Below are 21,837 nucleotides of genomic sequence, written 5' to 3' on the forward strand. Positions count from 1 at the left end.
TAACAACTGACATGACATTTTTGTGATTTGAAAATGACTTTGCTGTGTTATCTTGTTTGAACTTTGTAACAACCTTGTAAGATAAGGACTACAAGTATTATTTCTCTTTCATAGATGAGAAAAATAGGTTGAAGTGGTCTCTTGTGCATAGTCACATAAAAACTAAGTGTCAGAAGCAGGATTCAACGCAGGTCTTTTCTAAATCCATGCCTAATACTCTTCCCCACATAGAAGGTAATTTAGAAAAATAGTTGAATATGAATCTGTTTAGCAGTTATCGCTGATGCCTTTCATTTGCCCAGTGTTTTGCTCTTTTCAAACTTTACCTTTCAGTTTTGTTTCATATAAGCCAATGAGGTAGGTAGGGCAGATATTAATTCCCATTTTTACAGCTTAGGAAACTGAGGTGCAGTGAACCGACATGTCCAAGAAAAGAGAATCGAGACTGGAAAGCTGGTTTTCTGTATCCTAGTCCATTCCACCTTGCTGACTTTGTATTACTAAATGAAGGTAGGGGGTAAGGGGCTACAAGGTACAGAACACCTTATTCCCCTGAGAAGCTTTCATTCTGTTTTTAAAGATGTTCAAGTTAAATGAATTGAGGGTAATATAAAAATGTCACAAGTGTAAAATTAGGTGACATATGAGTGAAGACTTATATGATGCTGGGCAAGTCACTTTACCTCCTTTGGCCTTAGCTTTAAAATGAAGGGGATGGACTAGGTGGCCTTTGTCTAGACCAGGGTGGGGAACCTGTAGCCTTGAGGCTACATGTGGCCCTCCAGGTCCTCAAGTGGGGTTCTTTGAATACAAACTTTACAGAACAAATCCTTTTATTATCCCTTAGTTAATAAAAGGATTTGTTATTAAGGGTTAACAAAAAGATTTGTTCTCTGAAGTATGGGTTCAGTCAGAGGGCCACACCTGAGTACCTAGAGGGCCACATGTGGAAAAAAAAATGGTTTATAAAGCACAAGGGGCTTACACTGAGCCTTGGAGAATGGGTAAGATTTGAACAAGAGGAAGGTAGGATAAAGATAAAATAGGGAATTACTCTTTGGGAAGATGTCTTCAGGACTCCCAACAAAAATAATGAGCCTTGAGTATCCACAACACCTCTTTTGTCTTGATCCTGTTCTAGTGTTCTCTTAATTTATGTAATCATCCCGGAAGTGGAACATCATCTTTCATTGGTGAAGTAGTAATTCTCTAACCCTCTCTACATTTTTAAATAGTGCAGAAATCTGCCTAGCTCTTTTATTTGCCAAACAGTTTCTGGGGAAAATATGACTATAGATAATAAAAATAAGGCATTTTCTCAGATATTGTGAGTGTTGTTAGGTTTATAGAGATAGGCATTATGGCAGATAGAGAACAGTTCTCAGGATCAAAAGTATGTAGGTTCAAGTCTCATGTACTGTCTGTCACCTACTGTCTGTGTGACCCTGAGGAAGTCGCTTGTTCTTGGCAACTCTCTAAGATAGTTGCAGAGAAGGTGCCAATCTACCCTGGAAGAGGGTGTTTCCTCATCTGGCAGTTCCATATGCTAGGAACTTATAACGCCAGTTCCTCTGTCCCCTATAAATTTATATAATTCTTAAGACATGGGGGTTAGTTCCTCTCCTCCCTTTTAAAGGTTTCAATTATAAATATTTTTTTACCCAATTTGAACAACTTTTGCATTAAAAAAATGAATTTCCAGTCCTCTAAAATGATCAGCATTCATATTTACCAGCTCTTTGATGAATGTAGGTAAGGGTCTATATTACATCAAGCATGTTCCTTTGGGAATGGAATAATCTCGGAGACTAGGAGGCACGAAGGTCCTGACTAGGTGTTTCAAGATAGCTTATCACTTGGGTTGGTATTGTTATTGGTCATTCAGATCTATGGAGTGTGTCAGAGTGAAATTTGACCCTGAAAATTCCCTATAGCTTGGGAATAGAAGGGTGTTCTATATTCTCCCCTCCCTTGAGAGTGAATTGGAAACAACTTGTTTTGTTATGCCACTGTAACTCCTAAGTTAGTGGTGCAGGGTACAGTAAGTATACTTGTCAAACGTTTATTAAACCAGGTACTATGCTAAATGCTGGGGATAACACGGGCAAAAATAAGATCCGTGCCCTTAAGGAGCTCTTGTTTTAAAGAAGACAACATACAAACAACTATGTACATGCAAGATACAGGGCAAATGGGACGTCATCTCAGAGGAAGCACAGTCAGTAGAAGGGACCAGGAAAGGACTATGTAGATGTGTGCTGAACTTTGGCTTCCTTAGCCAGGATACAGAAGTGAGAAGGGAGAACATTCCAGGCATGGAGGACAGCAGCGAAGTTATGTAGTTGGGAGACAGAATGTCCTATGTAAGGAACAAAAAGTACACTAATGTCATTGGATTGTAGAGTACATAGAAGAGATGAAAGGAAGAGACCAGGTTGTGAAGAACTTTGAAAACAAGAGGATTTTATATTTGCCCTTGAAGGTAAAAGGAAACCAAACCACAAGAGTTTATTGAGTAGAGGATTGACATGGTCAGACCTATGCTTTGTGAAGATTATTTGATAGCTAAGTGAGGAGGGACACCAACCAAAAGTCTGTTACAGTAGTTCAGGTATAAAGGGTAAAAGGATAGTGGCAGTGTGTATGGGGAGAAAATGTCGAAAATGACACTGAGGTTATGAGCCTTGGTGACTGTGAAGATGGTGACCTCAGCAGTGATGGGGAAGCTTGTGAAGAGAGTGCTTGGAAGGAAAGCTAACTCCTTATGTTTGGACATGTTGAATTTGTTTTGTTGATGCAAGATGAAGTTAAGTGAGAGTTTAGGGTGGGATAAAAACACATGAGATTTATAAAAAGATAACTCGTGGGTGTTGAGAGAAGATAGATGATAGAGGAAATAAGAGGGCTCAGTATGGAGTTATGGGGGACACCCCTATTTAATGGCCTGGGGGTCATCCAGCAAAAGAGTCAGAAAGAGGGGAACTAGGAGATAGCAGTGGCATAAACACTTGAGAAGTAAGATTATCCAGGAAAAGACGGGGATCAACAGTCAGCCTTCAGAGAGGCAAAAGATGAGGGCTGAGAAAAAGGCATTAGATTTAGTTGAATGATGGGGTAAGGAGGCAGATTACAGAGGGCTGAGAAGAGAGGAAATGAAGGCATTGACTGTCGATGACTTCCTAAAGGAGTTTAAGAGAGAGGAGAGAAGATATGAGTGTATAGATTGTAGGGAAGCATCTAAATAAATATAGACTAAAGTCTTATCCCCTTAAATCTTCCATTGAGGTAAAGAACATCCTTAACTTTAAGTATATTTAGAAAGAATTCTTAACTTCAAAACTTGACCATGACTAATAAGACTCTAGGCCTTTTGCCCCACCATGATTTATAACATTGATTTTTAACAGTCAGCATTTCTGGCATTATAATGGGGGGTTGAAGTAAGATAATCAATTCTTGAGTAATATAAGTTTTATCACCTTTTAGGGGAATATTTTACTATTACAGATGCTTATAGCAAATTTATTTTTAATTAAATTTTATTTTTTCAATAGAAATCTTTTTTATTACCCACCTTCATCCTGTTACATAAGTTAAAGGGGAGGTGTGTGAGAGGGGGAGGGGGAGGCGGGGCAGAAAGACAAATTCCTTGGAACAATATGCAAAGCCAAACTAAACAGATTCCCTCATTGTCCATGTTCAAAAAAATATGTCTCATTTTGTGCCCAGAATTCATCACTTCTCTCTCAGGAGGTAGTAGCATTCTTCATCACTGGATCTCTGGAATCATGGATAGTCATTACATTAGAGTTCTTACAACTTTTGAAGTTGGATGTTTTTACAGTGTTATATGAATTGTTCTAGTTCTGTTCACTTTATTCTTCATAGGTTTATACAAGTTTTCAAAATTATTCACTTTTATAATAACTATTACAGTGCAGATTGTTCTTCTGGTCTGCTAACTTCACTTTGCATCACTTCACATAAGTCTATGTCTTTTTTTTTAATATTTTATTTTTGTTACTTTTAAGTTCCAAGTTCTTTTCCTTCCTCCCTCTCAATCCTAGCCTAGAGAAGGCCAACATTTGATGCATATATATGTGAAACTATACAATATTTAGTTCCATATATCAGTTCTTTCTCTGGAAGTGAATAGCATCTTCCTTCCTAGATCCCTTGTAGTTAATTTGAATATTCATATAACTCAGAATAGCTTAGTCATTCATATTTACTCTTTGAACAATATTGTTGTTATTGCATAAAATGTTTTCTTGGTTCTCATTTCACTTCATTATTTCATGTAAATCTTCCTATGTTTTCCTAGAATCATCCTGCTCATTATTACTTACAGCACACTAGTATTCCATCACAGTCATATACCCCAACTTGTCTAGCCATTCCCCAATTGATGGGCATCCCCTCAATTTCCAGTTCTTTGCCACCACAAAGAGAAATGCTATAAATATTTTAGAATAAATTGATTATTTTCCCTTTTCTCTGATAACCTTGGGATCTAATAGTGGTATTGCTGGGTGAAAGGTATACACAGTTTTATAACTCTTTGGGCATAGTTCCAGATTGTGCTCCCAAATAGTTTGATCAGTTCACAGTTCCATCAAGAGTATTTTAGTGTCCCAATTTTTTTCTACATTCCCACCAACATTTGCTATTTCTATTTCCTCTTCATTTTTGGCAGTCTGATAAGTGAAATGGTATTTCAAAGTTGTTTGAATTTGCACTTGTCTAATGAAGATTTAGAGCATTTTTTAAATGTGACTATGGATAGCTTTGATTTCTTTCTCCAAGAAATGCTTATTAATATTCTTTGACTGTTTTTCAATGGGAGAATGATTTATATTCTCATAAATTTGATAATGCTCTCTATATATTTGAAATATGAGGCCTTTGTCAAACTATAAAAGTTTTTTCTCCAATTTTCTGCTTTCCTTCTAATTTTGTCTACATTGGTTTAATTTGTATAAAATCTTTTAAATTTAATATAATAAAATTATTTGTTTTACATCTCACACTGTTCTTCATCTCTCGTTTATTCATAAATTCTTCTATCCAATCTGATAGTTAATATGTTCCATGTTCTAATTTGTTTATGATATCTCCGTTTATGTTTAGGTCATTTATCCATTTTGACTTTATATTGGTAAATGGTATAAGATATTGGTCTTTTCCTACTTTCTGCCAGACTGCTTTCTAGTTTTCCCAATAATTTTGTTTTTTACCAAACAGTAAATTCTTCTCCCAAAAGCTTAAAGCTTTTACATTTATTAAATGCCAGGTTACTATAATCATTTATTAATGCATATTATATATTTTGTTCCACTGATCCACCATTGTTTTTCATGGTCAGTATCACATAGTATGATAATTGCTGTCTTATATATATATAGTTTAAGATCTAGCACTGGTAGACCTTTCTTTACATTTTTCATTAATTCCTTTGATATTCTTGACTTTTTGTTATTCCAAATAAATTTTATACTTTTTTTCTAGCTCAATAAAATAATTGTTTGGTAACTTAATTGGAATGACACTGAATAATTTAGATTAATTTAGGTATAATTGTTTTTATTGTATTGACTCATGAATAATTGATATTTCTCCAATTATTTATATTTGACTTTATTTGTATTTCCATGTTTCTTTAAAATCATCTTTTCCTAATTTCTTGCAAAATAAGTTTTCCATTACATTCATAGATCAGAATTTTTGAGCTTACAACAATTTTTGAAGGAAATAAATTGTAGCACATAAATCATGGTAAAGTTGATCTAATGTCTTTTCTGTGGAGTAATACATTTTATGCATATCATTTTAATAGATTTAATAGAATGTTAGACTTCCTGTTTATTCATTGATGAAAGACATGGCAGGTTCCCCAAACCTTTTAAATCAGTTATTTCTAAATATTTGGTATTGTAAAGTACAAGATTTGAAGTTGCAGTACCTGGGCTCAAATCTCAGCCTTGCTACTTATTACTTTTAACAAATCAAGACCTATTGTGAATTTTAGTTTGTTCACATGTAAAATGTAAAGCTATTGGTGCTAATCCTAATTTATACTTTTTGATTGTCAAAGTAGTAAGTATAGTTATTTTCTAAGGCAATGGCAGTACCATGGATGCATATTTTTAGGGAACAAATGCTAAATTGAGGGTACCAAATTCTATATTTTAAAACTGTAGTTTTAAAAACCATCCTGGTTTAAAATAGTTTCAAAAACAAACCAAGAGAGAATAAACACCTCTGCCTCAAAAAAAAAAAGAAAGAAAGTAAAGGTATCATGATGTATCTATGACTGGTACTTGCTGAACTCAATTCATCTGAAACTTTGAGTCAAACAGAGGAATTGGTTTGGTAAGATGCCCCATCATAAACCAACTTAGTTGTTTTCCTTCTTCAACAGCTGACCTCTACTACAGCTTATAGTTGCCATTATAATTTAGGCTTGGCAAGTTCACACTCTATTTGGGATCAAGTGATCTATGAAGTGCAGAATTATTGGTGGTGGGTAATTTTCATTTGCAAATATTAGGGGAATTTTTACAATTAAAATATTTTCCAGGGGTGGCTAGGTGGCGCAGTAAGAGCACTGGACCTGGAGTCGGGAGGACCCGGACTGGTTCCAGCCTCAGATACTTACCACCCACACAAAAAAAAAAAAACTGGCCTTGTAACCTTGAGCAAGTTACTTAACCCCGATTGCTTTAAAAAATTTTTTTTCCAGGTCAGTGTATAGATTCATAAAACATTGGACCTGAGTGTTGCTTGAGAGACCATATAGTGACTCATAATTTCATGGAAGAGAAAATGGTGACTTACGGTATTCCACTATAGGAAAATTCTCTAGCTAAGCAAAAGAGTTCATTTGAAATTGTCCACTAGCACATTTAACACTTTGCTGTGTATTTCTGAACAAATACTGCAATGCCATTCTTTTAACAGGAATAAGTATCCTGGCGCATGAAAAGTGTTCCAATAAAAGAGAAGCTTCCAGGAACTATTCTGAATAATCTAAGATCAAGATTTGTTTTCTAAACAACAACAAAATTTCCTCCTGACACTTCTTAAATGTTAGTATCAATAAATGTTCATTTTACTCAATAAATATACATTTTGAGATTAAAAGGAATTTATTAACTTGGATTTCCTGCTGAGTTGTAAGGAGCAATTACATTTCTACAAATAGAATTTATTTAGTGAAACTTATATAAAGAATCAGTGTTTTATCTATGCTTGGACTTTTTTTGCCGCCTGTTATATATTCTTTACAAACATTATGAATTTCTCTTTTTGTAGTATGTGGATTTATATTACCCTTTGGTTTTGTTTGCAGCACACATCTTTCTCATTGCTAGCAGGTAATGTTTTAAAAAAGATTTTCTGTCCTATGTAATGATTAAAATGCTTTGTTCATGGCTCAAGAAAAGAAGTTAAAGATTGTTTGACTATAGCCTCCTCCAGTTTCCACATGAACTGTGACTACCTATGACAAAATTTGCAAACAAGATATGTTTTTGTCTTTTTATAATAGTAGACAAAATGAGGTCTTGGTTTGGTTTTTGTTTCTGAAAAAGGAGTGAGTTGTTACTGCAATTTTTCTAAGTCACTTACAAAATTGAAATGTCTTTTTCTTCATCTCCTTTTGTTCCTTTTTATAAGATAACTTATCACCATTTTATAAAGCAATTTGGAACTTTTACCCTGCCCCAAATCAGTAAACTCTTCATGTCTTTTGACTCAGTTACCACTAGTAGGCCCATACCCAAAAAAATCAAAGAAAGGGAAAAAGATCTATATGTACAAAAATAGTAGCTCTTTCCATAGTAGTCCCAAACTGGATACTAAGAAGGTACTCTCCTATTTGGGAATGGCTAAACAGATCATAATAGAATATTGTTGTGTCATAAGAAATGATGAAAAGGATGATTTCAGAGGAAACTGGAAAGATCTTTATGAACTGTTACAAAGTAAAGTAAGCAGAACTAGGAGAATACTTTAGATAAGGACAACATTATAGTGAAAAACAACTTTAAAAGCATTTAGAAACTGATCAAATGCAATGGTAAACCATGAGTCTAAAAGACTGAAGATGAAATATGCCATTCATCTCTTGCTAGATGGATTTAAAATGCAGAATTAAACATACACTTTTGGATATAACCAAACTGAGAATATGTTTTGTTAGACAAAGCATATTTGTTGTGAGGGTGTGTGTGTGTGTGTGTGTGTGGGTGTGTGTGTGGGTATGTGTGTGTTCAATGGAGGCAGTGAAAGAGCTATAACAAATGCTTGTAATTAAAAAATACATCAAAAACTTAACTTTCATATATTACACAGCATTGAACTAGACACAAAGAATTAACTTAGACTTAATTTCTCTCCATTTCTTATCTTAGTGGGGAGACTAAACTTAAGAACAGATATGTAGAATTTGATTTGGAAAATAAATTGGTTCAACCCTGAATGCATCACAAATTCTACGTTCTCTATGCTATTTGAAAGGGAGCAAACAGCAGCATGGATCATTTAAGACAGTGGATAATCCATGAGTCATTTCTGTTTGGCTTTGGAATGTATTCAGTAATGATTTCAGGCAACTCAAAATATTTCTGGTCCTCAATTTTGTTATCTTTAAAATGAAGGGCTTGGGATTAGGTGATGTAGCTCTTAAAGAATTTAAATCATCAGACCGAGACAAACTGTACCTCATGATACTGAAAGAATGAACGAAAAAGTATTAAGTGTGGACTCTGTACAGGGCAATGTTGTTATTGCTAGGGAGTCCCTGCTTTCAAGTCAGGTGAAAAAATCGTGGTTCTTAAAGTACAGTACCTAGTATTTAGAGTCACTTTTATTAGTAAAACTATTCTGAGGTTGAATAAACCCTTCTTTCCTTGCCTTTGATTCCATCTTATCTTGCCTTCTCTAGTAGATTGTCCTTGGAATCCTTCCACTCTCTAACCTTTGGCCCAACTTGCATAACAAAGGTGATTGATGAACAGATTTGTTGGATTGGGACTCTACTCATCAACCTGGACATGTGCTTAAGGCCCTTTGTATAGGATACATGCTGTGGCTCCTAGCTAGGAGGACCTTTGGGATGATGCAGCAAAACCTGATTGGTCCCCTTCTGTCTTTGTGACTTTGGGGTTTGTTTAAAAAATGATTGGCAAATGAGTCAGGAGGAGATGTCCACTCTGCCTTATACACACATGGCAGCTATAACATATACTTGCCTAGGTGAAGCAGCCCCCAGCTACCTTTTGATTTTTCATTACACATAGGTCAACAATCAGAAAGTCTGAAAATGCCCATAGGAACCCCACCTCACTACCCTTACCTCCGTGAAACATCAGGGAGGAGATGCCTTCTCATATCTCTTCTTTGGGGACAAGCTAGGTCATTGTGCTGTCATTGTCTTCAGTTTCTGTCTTTTTATTTCCATCGCTGTATTGTGCATATTCTTTTCCTAGTTCTATACATGTCACTTTGCATCAGTGTGTAAAAGTCTTCTCATGCTTCTCTGTATTCTGCACAACAGTATCCATTACATTCCTGCAGCATACTTGTGAAATCATTCCCTAATCAATGTATACCTACTTTGTTTCTTTTCTTTTTTCTCTTCTTTTTTGGTACTACAAAAAGTACTACTATAACATCTTAATTTCCCAAACTTGATGGTCTCAAGTCCTTGTCCTTCTTGGACTTTGTGACATATTTGATACTATTGACTATACATATCTTCCTGGACACATAATTATCCTATCTCTTGGTTATAATTATCTCTGCAGCTTAGTGACAGAGTGGATAGAATTCTGGGGCTTACAATTAGGAAGCCCTGAGTTCAAATCTGGCCCCCGACACTAATTGTGTCCTCCTTGGCAAGTCACTTAGCCTTTGCCCTAGTTTCCTCAGTGTTAAGATGGGGATAATAATAACACCTACCTCGAAAGGTTGTTGTGAGGCTCAAATGAAATATTTGTAAAAAGCACTTAGCACAGGGCCTGGATGTCACATATATTTGTTGTTCAGTCATTTTTCAGTCGTGTTTGACTCTCCATGATCCCTTTTGGGCTTTGGTAAAGACACTAGAGTGGTTTGCTATTTCCTTCACAGATGAGGAAACTCAGGCAAACAGGATTAAGGGTCACACAGCTAGTAAGTGTCTGAATCTGAATTTGAACTCAGGTCTTCCTGATTCCAGGCCCCAAGGTCTATCCACTGATGGTCTATAAATCCCTAGCTGTCCTCTGGCACATGTATAGGAGCTATATACATGCTTATTCTCTTCCCTCTTCATGCTCTCTTGTTTCTTCTGCTCATCTGACCTTACCTCAGTCATCTCTGCTGAGTTATCATCTATATCCTAGCCTCTTAATTGAGAGTATACCCAAGGGCTTTGTCTTAGACCCTCTTCTCTCTACGTACTTTCTTCCTTGGTGACCTCATCTCCTAAAGGTTTAATTGTTATCTCTCTAGAATACTCCCAGATCTAAATATCTACTTTCATTCTCTTCCTTGATCCAGCCCCTGATCTGCCTATTGGACATTTTGAGCTGGATGTTCCACACCTCAAAATCAATGTGTCAGAAAAGAGTAATCTTCTTTTCCCCACTCTTCTAAACTTATTTCTGCCCAGGGCACCACTGTCCTTTTATGGAAGCATGGAGTGGTACAAAGAGCTATAATGGGGTCATGAAAACCAAGTTCAGTTCTTGGCTTTGCTACTTAGCAGTTATGTGACTTTGGGTGTATTGCCCTATCTGGGCCCCATTTCCTTGTCTATAAAGTAAAAAGTTTGGCATGTTTTAGTTGACCTTTAGGCAGCTAGGTGGCTCATTGGAGAGGACACCAGGCCTGGAGTCAGGAAGACCTGTGTTCACCTCTGGCCTCAGACACTTCCTAGCTGTGTGACCCTGGGCAAGTCACCACCCTGTTTGCCTCAGTTTTCTCATGTGCAAAATGAACTGGAGAAGGAAATGGCAAATCACTCCAGTATCTCTGCCAAGAAAACCCCAAATGGGCTCATGAAGAGTTGGACAAGACTGAAAGGTCAGAATAACAAGATGACCTCTAAGATCTTATCCACTGCTAAAAGTCTGAATCCACATCCAAGCTCCTGGGTGGGTCACAATGTAAGCTTAATTTCATACTCTTGTTAATAATGTAAGCCAGTGATTCTTTTTTTTTTTTGCCTTTTGGAGGGAAATTGGGGTTAAGTAACTTGCCCAAGGTTACATGGCTAGTTTTTCTGTGTGGGTGTTAAATGTCTGAGGCCGGAACCAAACTTGGGTCCTCCTGACTCTGGGGCTGGTGCTTTACTCACTGCGCCACCTAGACACCCTAAGCCAGTGATTCTTAACCTTCTTTGAGGCATGATCCTCTTTGGCAGTCTGGTCAAACTAAAAGACCCCTTCTAAGAATTTTTTTTTCAATTTCCAATTGAAGGAATTGCTAAAGTTCATCCAGAGTTTGGTGCAAATAGAGGTGTATTTTTTTACATCCAATTCCACAACTCCCCCCCCCCCCTAAAATTTATCCATGGACCCCATGATGGTCTATAAATCCCAAGTTAAAAGCCCTGGATGTAAGCTTATGATCCAAATAGACAACTGCTTGCCAGTTATGCCCCTGATGTATTCCATAGTTTTCTGCCTCTCTACCTTTTTTTCATACCTTTCCTGATGCTTGAAATACTCCTATCTCCCCCTGAAATCTTTGCTTATTGAAATCTTATCCATTCTTTAAGACTAGCTTAAATGCCACCTTTTTACATGAAGGCTTCCTTGATTTTTCTCATCCAGAACTAGTCCTTTCCTCTGAATTTTGATAAATTTTAACCTCTAATGGACATAAATTTTACTTTTTTATTATAATTATTTGTGTATGTATTATCTTCACTTCTAGACTATAGGTTTGATGACATGTTTTTGGACTCCCCTTATTTACTTATTGTGTTTGAGGGCCTATGCAGGTGACAAAAGCAGCAATTTCCAAAGTTTTTTTGATTTTATGTCCCTATCACTAAAAAGGCTTTGAAGACCTCACCCTCCCAATTTGCATGTATTTATTTATAAATTAGATATATATTTTTTCACTAAAATTATCTGTATCATCAAACACCAATATTGACATTGAAAAGTTGAAACAAAGAACAAATAATATTTGATTCTATGGTCCTAGGGAGACACTGGAGTTTACTGAGTAATGGAGTGACTTGGGCAGGCTTTCATTTTAGGAAAATAACTGACAGTTGTATGAGGGATGGATTGGAGAAGGAAAAGTCTTTGATACAGGGAAACTAATAAGGAGGTAATGTCAGTAGTCAGGGTTGGTGTTCTTGTTTATATTGACCACAAAGGGCGGTCAGTGTCTTAGTAGCAAAGATACTAAGTACAATAGTAGCTAATGTGTAGTGGACATGGTTTGGCAACTGATTGGATATGAGGTGAGGGAAAGTAAGCAGTCTAGGATAAACCTATGGAAGCCATAGGCTGCATATGTAGGTATTTGAAAGGGCAGTGGCAGGTGTGCACAACAGAGAAAGGAAGTTTGGAGGAGAGATGATTGGGCAGCAAAAGTGTTAAAAGTGAGTGAAAGTAAACAACCCGCCCATGCCTGCTGATCGTATTCTTCATGCTCTTTCCCACTAGGGGAAAAAAAAGGAAAATGCGTGTGTGTGTACATGTGTGTGTGTTTGTGTGTGTGTGTGTGTGTGTACACACACTTGTTCCCAGTGGAGGTTAATAATTACTAGTGAATCGAATTTCCCACATTTGAAATTTTCCAGCATGAACTTAATGAGGGAATACTTTCACATTTTGTAAACTTCAGTATAAACTAATTTTAGCATAACCCCTTTTTTTTTTCCAATTTGAAAGAAAATGTATGAAGGAATAGCATGTGAGCTATGTGGTCAGATTAAAAGGGGTTCATAGCAAAACTTAATATTGCTTATATTTATTTGGATTTCACAAGGTTAAGGTCAAATTGGAGTAGTTGACAGAATTACGTGAAAATAATTTTCCTTTTGTTTCTGGGTCAATTTCCCTAATTGCTTGTGAGTTTAAGCAGTAATTGGTTGACATAATATTTAAACAACTGCCAACTTAGTGTGGGTCATTACCAGAAAAATGCCCCATTTCTGGTAATTTCTACATCTGGGTAGGTTCCAGCTCCATCAAAGATGTATAATTCAATTTAAAAAAAAAACCCTAATGACATATTTTCAAAAATATATTGAACTTTTTCCAGAAGATTCATGCAAGTTCCATTCTCCCCATTCCTCTTCAAGCATATTCTAAGGATCCAATCTTTTATGAAGAAATGCAGACCTTTTTTAAGCTCTTGAGAAAAGTAAGCATATAATAATATTATACTAGCATTAGAAAGAAGGAAAATTAGAGTTGAATTCAGGTCAACAGCAAACATGTTCACTGGCTAAAACATGTCAAAATGAAATCATTAGGATCATAGATTTAAAGCTGAAAGGACATGAATTTTAGCCTCTGATTTTACAGGTAAGTCAATAAGCTAAGTGTCACACAGCTATAAAGGATCTGAGCTAAAATTTGAACCCAGGTCTTGTCAGTCTGAATTCAGTGCTCTGTTTACTGCACCATCCCATTTCTGAATTTGTGTTGAAGAAAGCAAACTTTTATTGAGCACCTGATATCTGCCAGTCATTGCACTAAGTGCTTTACAGTTATTCCATTTGATCTTCATAACAACTCTGGGAGGTAAGGGTTATTATGATCCCCATTTTACACATGGGTAAACTGAAGTAGAGGGGGGGAATTAGGTGCTACAGTAGATATAGAGACTCCAGGCCTGGGGTCACAAAGACTTGAATTCAGATCCAGCCTAAGACACTACTAGCTGTGTGACCCTGGGCAAGTCACTTAATCCTGTTTGCCTCAGTTATACTCCAGTGTATTTGCCAAGGAAACTCACAAAGAGTCAGATACAACTGAAAATGACTGAAGAACAAAACTGAAGTAGAGAGAAGTTACCTACCAAGGGTCACACAGCTAGTAAATGTCTGAGTCTGGATTTGATCTTGGGTCTTCCTGAGCGTAATGCTCTCTCTACTGAGTGACCTAGTCACCTGTTGAGATGAAAACAAACAAGATCAAATATCCCCTGAGTGTCAAAGATTAGCCTATGAAAAAAGTAACTGTATATAACTGTGGCACATTATGAAGAAACCATATATAATGAAAGATAGGGATGGAGAACTCCCAGATGAAATTCTCTTTATAGATGCAGGTTGGCCCCTTCTTAGAAAGTTGCCTAAGGCGTGGAAAGGGTAAGTGAATTGCCTGGGATTATAGGTGTGTTACCAGGCACTTGAACTGGTCTAGGAAGGCAGCGCCCAGTTCTTGAAGCGAACTGTATAGAGCCATAGAGCCATCTCTTTCCATCTCTCATGATGAGATATTCGGTCTACTAAATCTGAAGCAGTTCATATGATGAAAATTATGTCTACTGGTGATAGAAGTAATTAGGATTCTTCTTCTCCATTATCAGATTTCAAGAAAGGTAAGAGTGAGAAATTGATTGGTGGGGTTTACAGTGTGAATAGAGCATAAGTGGTTTCATCAGCTTTGCTGGTTTTAGTTATTTAGCTGTGTTTCCAAAGTCTGCTTCTGTAGTTCTGATCTCTGTCCAGCCCTCAGTCTCTTCCCTTGTTTTTTGCTGGTGGCAGACAGTTTGACTGTCTTGATGAGCCTGGGTTTTTGATTGTCTTTGATGAGCTCATTTGAGCATGGATTAACCTTCCCTCCTAAATTGTTGCCTTCTTTTTATTCCCTCTTCCTGGAGCTGCAACTGGGCATTTTGTCACCTGGGGCTTGAGAAGTATGATGCCATCAGTCGTTGAGTGAGGAGACAAAGATTACAGGACACTGACATATTGAGGGCCCTGAGGTATTCTCCCTTAGTTTCCAAACCAATTTAATCCAATATAATAAAATGCAACCCAACCCACATTTATTGCCTACTATTTATAATACCTTAGGGAATATAAATATTTAAAAATCCCTGCCTATATTCTGCTGGGAAAAGGACTACATCAGGTAAACATACATATGTATTGTGTGTGTATGTGAGATTGTACAAAGGTATAGGGACAGGTGATTGAAGGCTGAGTTTAGGGATCAATAAGAAGGCTAATTTGACTGGGATTTAGAGTGTACAAAGGAGGGCATTAATCTGAAATAAATCTGGAAAGGTAGACCATAGCCAGGTTGTGAAGGAAGGTAAATATAAAGGGGAGAAATTAGTATTTTTTTCTTGGAAGCAATAAGGACCCACAGAAGCTTCTTAAATACAGGAGTGGCTTAAGGAAGGCAATTTTGTCTGCTGTTTGGAGGATGGATTGGACTTGGAGAGAGAAGAGGCTTGGAAACTGAGAGTTCAGTTAGGATTCTATTGCACTAGTTAAGATGAGAAATGAGGAGACCTGAACTAAGGTGATGGCCATGTGAGTAGAGGAGGGAAAAGATGGAAGAGATGATATAGAGGTATTTCCTACCTGCAGGGACATTGTGGGGTCCAAATGTAGTAAGCTAGACCCATCATGGGGTCATTGCTTTAGACCTGGCAGTGACCTTCAGGGTTATCTAGTTCAAAATCTTATGAGAAGAATGAGATCTGTAAGGTTAAACGTCTTAGCCAAAGTCACAGAGTAGTAGCTGTACCGTAGAGCAGGGAGATCATAGATCTGGAACTAGAAGTGACCTAAGGGGTCATTTCATTTAACCCCATCATTTTACAGATGAGGAAGCTAAGGTCTGGGGAGGGTAGATCCAATGACTTTGATCAAGGTCACCCAGAGAGTATAAGATGTAGGATTTGAGCTCGGGTCTTCTGGCATCAAAGCCAGTACTCCTTTTGGCTCCCAACCTAGCATGCTTTACATTATACAAGTACTAGACAAATGCAAGGTGTTATATTTGTCACAATATGGAATACCAATATGGGCCATAGAAAGACACTGTGGAACCCTAGTAGTTAGGGTTATGAAAATCGGAACTAAACAAATTCCCTAATGTGATTCAGCAAACCATCTGTGTGGTAAAATGCTAGCACACTTGTTAAATGTGTACTAGTTGGTAATCTTATTAGTAGATTTTTAAAATGGGGTCATGGGTTTAGAGCTGGAAGGGACCTTGGAAGACACTGAATCCAGCCCTCCCATTCTATAGAAAGGGACATTTGAGAGTGGAGAAGTTGTTTTTCTGGCATCCCAAAGCTAATGTCTATCTAAGGAAGATTTTGAACCCAGATATTCTGACTCCAAGTCCCACATTCTCTATGTTAAATTGAATTTGAAAATGAATGTTTCCTTGGATATTAGTGTCCTTTGGCAAAACCTCATTTGCCCTGCCCTGGTTATAGCTCTGGTTTTTTAGGAAGTAATTAAGAGAAAATCCATAATGCAATAGTAAAGCATTTTTAAAGAAAATTTTTGCTTCAAGTATGTTTTGTAATTGGGGCATAATGTAATTTCCTTCTCAGAATATCAACTTTTCCCATCATGGGTTTAATCAGGGTTCTTTCCATAAAGCTTCATTGTTTACTTGGACTTTGAGAAGAGAAAGATTAAACACTTGTCAGAAAACCTCATTTGAGTTACTTCTATAAGAATGAGTGTGCCAAGTGTCATTGAGACCACCTTGATCCCTTCTGTTTGCATAGCAGATGTTTGTACAATGCACACAAATTCTTCACTGTCATACATTATAAAGTCATTTTAGTAGAGCACTTTTAAAAATTCATTACCCTGCTGCTGGAGGCTTTCAAATAAATCTCACCAACATAGTTTGGTTAGCAAATGCTTCAATTATCTGACATTAATTTGCTTGTTATCTAACTACTTGTGATTACTCTAAAGATCAGCACCAGAATTGTTAACCATTATTAAAAGCTTCCCAGGGTGAAATTCTTCATAGATTCAGAGTGGTGTCTTACAAACACATGGCTTTGTGAATGGTTTCCAATAAGAAAGTAAACTCCTTGAGGGCAGGGTCTATTTAATTTTTTTGTCTTATGTCCTCAGTTTCTAGCACTCAGTTCCTAGTAGGAACACAATAAATATATGTTAAATTGAATTGAATTTAAAGACTACTTATTAACTTATGAGTTCTTGGGTAAATTATTCTGCTTCATGACCCTTTCTTTCCATCTCTGTAAAATAGGAGGGTAGAATTAGATAATTTCTAAGGGCTCTTAAACTTCTAAATGCTATAATAATTATTGTTTAAAAATTGTCAGTGCTAGGGAATGATGTGCTGTGTTTTCTGTAACTATAAGTGGTTTGACCTTCAGACTGTTTTCTTCCTTTTTTAGCATAGGTGGGAAGATCTTTTCCATTCAAATTAGAGATAGCTCAGTGGGCTCAGGTATTCCTCCCACCTCTTGCAGACTTAAAATCATGGCTTTTTAGGATGAGAAATACTTTAAAATTATCTAGTCCAGTTCTCACCTTTTCCTCTTTATAGTTGAGGAAACGAGATACAGATAACTAAATTCACTTGTTTTCAGTACTGACAGTAATACAGCCTAGAGCTCTGGACTCCCAGACCTCTGCATATGCCTCCAAGGGTCTAGTCTCCCTTTGTAGCCTCAGGTATTTACTCAGTGTTAGCTTCCTTAGAAAATTGATGGCATTAATGTATAACATTTAAGAGAATGAAAACACACCAACAAACCCTTTAAAAAGTTTAAAAAGTGAGAGTTGAATAAAGACAACAAATAAGAAATTGGCAACTTCCCTGAAAAGTAATGCAGGTTGTTACATAGAAATTCCAAATCTAAGTAAAATTGAGCAAACATTTGCAGGGAAAGAAATGTAAACATTTGTCAGTAATGGAATAATGATAAATGAACAGTATGTCATTTAGGAAGAAAAAATGTAAAGGGTTGTGCTTGGGAATCAAAATATTTAACTTCCCAAGTACAGGATGGGAAGCCCTGGCCAGAGCAAGTTGTGTCTGAAAAAGACTGGGTCCTTGAGCAGACTTCTAGCTTGGTAGGAATCCTGATGAACAGAGACAGTCCCAAAACTAATGTCACTTTAGGCTATTAGGAAATGTAAAGTTTAGGACTGGGGGGCTCATAGTCCCACCAAACTCTGCTCTGATCAGACCATATCTAGAGTACTGTTTTTACTGTGGGGTGTCACATTTTGGGAAGGGTATTGATAAACTGGACAGTGTCCAGGACTTGGGTGACAAGATTGTCAGAAGGACACCAGAGGAGGAGCAGTTGAAGACCCTGGTGACCTTGAGCCCAGAAAAAGAAAGACCTGGGAAAGACATGAGAACTGGCTTCAAGTATAGCATGTCCCAAAAGTCTTAGTGCATTTGTAAGCTTTAAAAACTTAGGCTTTAAGCTTCCAGTTTCTTCTGTTTGCCTCCCCCCACTCCCTCCACCTGCTCAGAGGTTAGGGCTAGTAGCAGTGGGTAGAAATGATAGAAGAATTCAGGTGTATTTTAAGAAAGAGTGTTTCAGAACTTTGTGAAAATAGGATAAGCTGGGGCGGCTAGGTGGTGCAGTGAGTAAAGTGCCAGCCATGGAGTCAGGAGGACCCAAGTTCGGTTCTGGCCTCAGACATTTTACACCCACACAAAAAAAACAAAACTAGCCGTGTAACCTTGGGCAACTTACTTAACCCCAATTGCTCTCCAAAAGGCAAAAAAAGAAAAAAAGAAAATAGGATGAGCTGCCTTGGGGAGACCATGAGTTCTAAAAGACTTCAAGCAAAGGCCAGATGATGGCTTGACCTGTAAGGGGATTCTTGGTCAGTCAACAGTTGGACTAGAACAGATGTTTTTAACCTGAGGACCATAAACTTGTTTTTTAAAAAAATATTGTGATAGCTATATTTTGATATAATTTGTTTCCTTTGTAACCCTATGTATTTCATTTTTGCATTTAAAAGCATGACTGATAATGGGTCAATAAACTTCATCAGACTGCTTAAAGAGGTCATGGACATACAAAAAAAAAGAACTTCTGTACTAGAAGGTCTCACAAGTTTCTTTCAAACCTGATATTCTTTGATAAGGAAAATTATTCCAGAATTATAAAGGAGAATTTAATTTGATTTTCACAAAGCATTAACTTAAAAAAAAAAAACCCTCACAATGAATGTTTACAGACACCTTGCTAAGTGATAGGGCTACAAAAAGAGGCAAATGACAGTCCCCTCAAAGAGCCCAAAATCGAATGTAGGAGACAGCAGGCAAACAGATGTGCACAGACAAGCTCTACAGGGTACATGTGGAACAGTCAGCAGAGGAGAGACATTATAATGAAGAGGGGTTGGGAAAGGCTTCTATGGAAGATGGGATTCTAGTTGGGACTTAAAGAAAGCCAGGGAGGTCAGTAGGTGGAGATGAGGAGGGAAGAGCGCTCTAGTCATGGGGACAGCCCAGAAAGTGCCAGGAGCTTGAAGATGGAGGGTCTTGTTCATGGGACAGCAGAAAGGCCAGTGTCTTGGTATTGACAAGAATATGTCAGGGAGTCAGGTATAAAAATACTGGAAAGGTAGGAAGGAGGTAGGTTATTAAGGGCTTTGAATGTCAAACAAAATATTTTGTATTTGGGGGTGGCTAGGTGGTGCAGTGAATAGAGCACTGGCCCTGGAGTCAGGAGGACCTGAGTTCAAATGTGGCCTCAGACACTTAACACAAAACCTGACCATGTGACCTTGGGCAAGTCACTTAACCCCAATAGCCCTCCAAAAAAGCAAAAAAAAAAAGCCAGAAAATATTTTGTATTTGATCTTGGAGGCAATTGAGAGCCACTGGAATTGAGAGAGAGAGAGAGAGAGGGTGTGTAACATGATGAGACCTATGCTTTGGTGGTTAAAGGGAGGCTAGATGGGAAAGAGGAGAGAGACATGAGGCAGACAGACCTTCCAGCAGTCTGTTGCAGTAGTCTTAAGTGTGAGGTGACGAGAGTCTCCACCAGGATGGTGGCAGAGGAAAGTGGGTGGCATATTTGAGAGATGTTACAGAGGTGAGACCAACAGGCCTCAGCAACAGATCAGATATTGTGAGAAACAGTGAGGAATCCAGGGTGATTTCTAGGCTGTAAACCTGAGGGCCTGGCAGGATGGTGCTGCTGTCTACAGTAAGAGGGAAGGTAGGAGGGGCGTGGGGAGGGTTTAGTAGGAAGTTCTGTTTTGGACATGTTGAGTTTAAGATGTTTGCTGGACTTGCAGCTCAAGATATCTGAAAAGGCAGTAAGAGGTGCAAGACTGGAGGTCGGCACAGAGGCTGGGACAGGGTTGGCTTAGCTATTGACCCTGCTTAATGGATTAAACATATTCCCTAAAGTTTTCAATATTTTCAATCCTTGTTTTCCTATATCCTTTTTGTTTGCAGTTACAGGATTTCACAAGGCCTTGAAGAAGGTCGCCAGCACATTGGATAGATCTTTTATAGGTGTTTATGGGAGGACATGGGCATGAATTGAACAGTTTGCTGTATCTTACAAACATGAATTAGAGCTGCTCTTGTTTCATTTGTGGAGGGAACTCTCACACGAGGACAGATCAGTTCCTTCACAATGCCTTGGACATGGACAGTCTGTACAGATGAGAGGCAGGACTTGAACACAGGTCTTATGGGATCTGATTTTCTAATCTTCCTCTCATTGATAAATACATAAAAGCAGATGTATCATGATGATCAGATTTGTTGACGTGAGAGCATAACAATACATACTTTTAAAATTATTTTTTATTTTAAATTTAATGAACACCAAAAAATTCCACATGCAAGGTAGACAGAAAGAGTATTAAATGTGAAAAATCAATTTATTTCATATGTAGCTTGCTTTAGTAAAAATGCAACATGTCAACTTAAAGCTGTCCTGCTTATCTGTTTTCCTTTTGAACTCCCTTCTGTTCTCTTCTTTTAGTGAGGATCATCATGGAAATAAATGGGAACATTTTCATTTATTTGTAGATAGCTACAATTCTATGTCATTTCTTACCTCTCAAAATCTCCACAGAAATGAATCAATTAGAATTAGAAAGTAACTATTTAGATGATTAGACAAAAAATCTTAGAGTCCTTAGAAATGGATCATTTATTCCACACATAGCCTAAGCTCCAAATTTTCTTTCACCATCTTGAATTCCAGTTATAGTATCTTTTGTACTATTAAATGAAAATATATCTTAATTCATAAGAACACAGTATAATCTCATGTTAATATTCTTTGATACAAAAGTTGGTGGGAGGCAAGTCTATCTTGGTTTCCAGCTAAGGGAGGCAAGTGACTGGAGCACGCTGAAGGACTTTATGATTAGGTTACTCTATGGTATGGAGCCCAAGGACAGTATTCTAGTGAGGTGACAGCCTCATCTAAGACCACTAGTGACACAAGGGTGCCAGAGTGGAATACATTGCACATTGCCATAAGAAAGGTGTTGGTCTTCTTGCAGCTTTCTTGAAGTTTGGTCCTAACATGTCCAGCATCCCTTGTGCTCATCACCAAACAAAATATACTCTTGTGTTTGTATGATTGGATCTGACATTCCTGACAGTTAAGGGATATCTGTCCAAATTCTTATGGTTCAGGGAAAAGCAACATAGAAAAGTAGAATTTGTCATTTTTATAGATCTTACCCAGAGCTTACCCACAACCTTTCCAGGTTTGTTTGGGGGATACTAATTACTTCCTTCTGGAATTCCTGTACAATGAAACTATTCTTGGAACCAGTGAACAGGATTAAGCACTGGGGTCATGTCAGGCCACCAGAGAAGTGTCTCATTGTCTTTCAGTCCTTCTGGGACAGTC

This window comes from Petaurus breviceps, unplaced genomic scaffold (assembly GCF_028583685.1).
Source record: "Petaurus breviceps papuanus isolate PSGF00001 unplaced genomic scaffold, PetGlider_PUasm1.0 178, whole genome shotgun sequence".
NCBI lineage: Eukaryota > Metazoa > Chordata > Mammalia > Diprotodontia > Petauridae > Petaurus > Petaurus breviceps.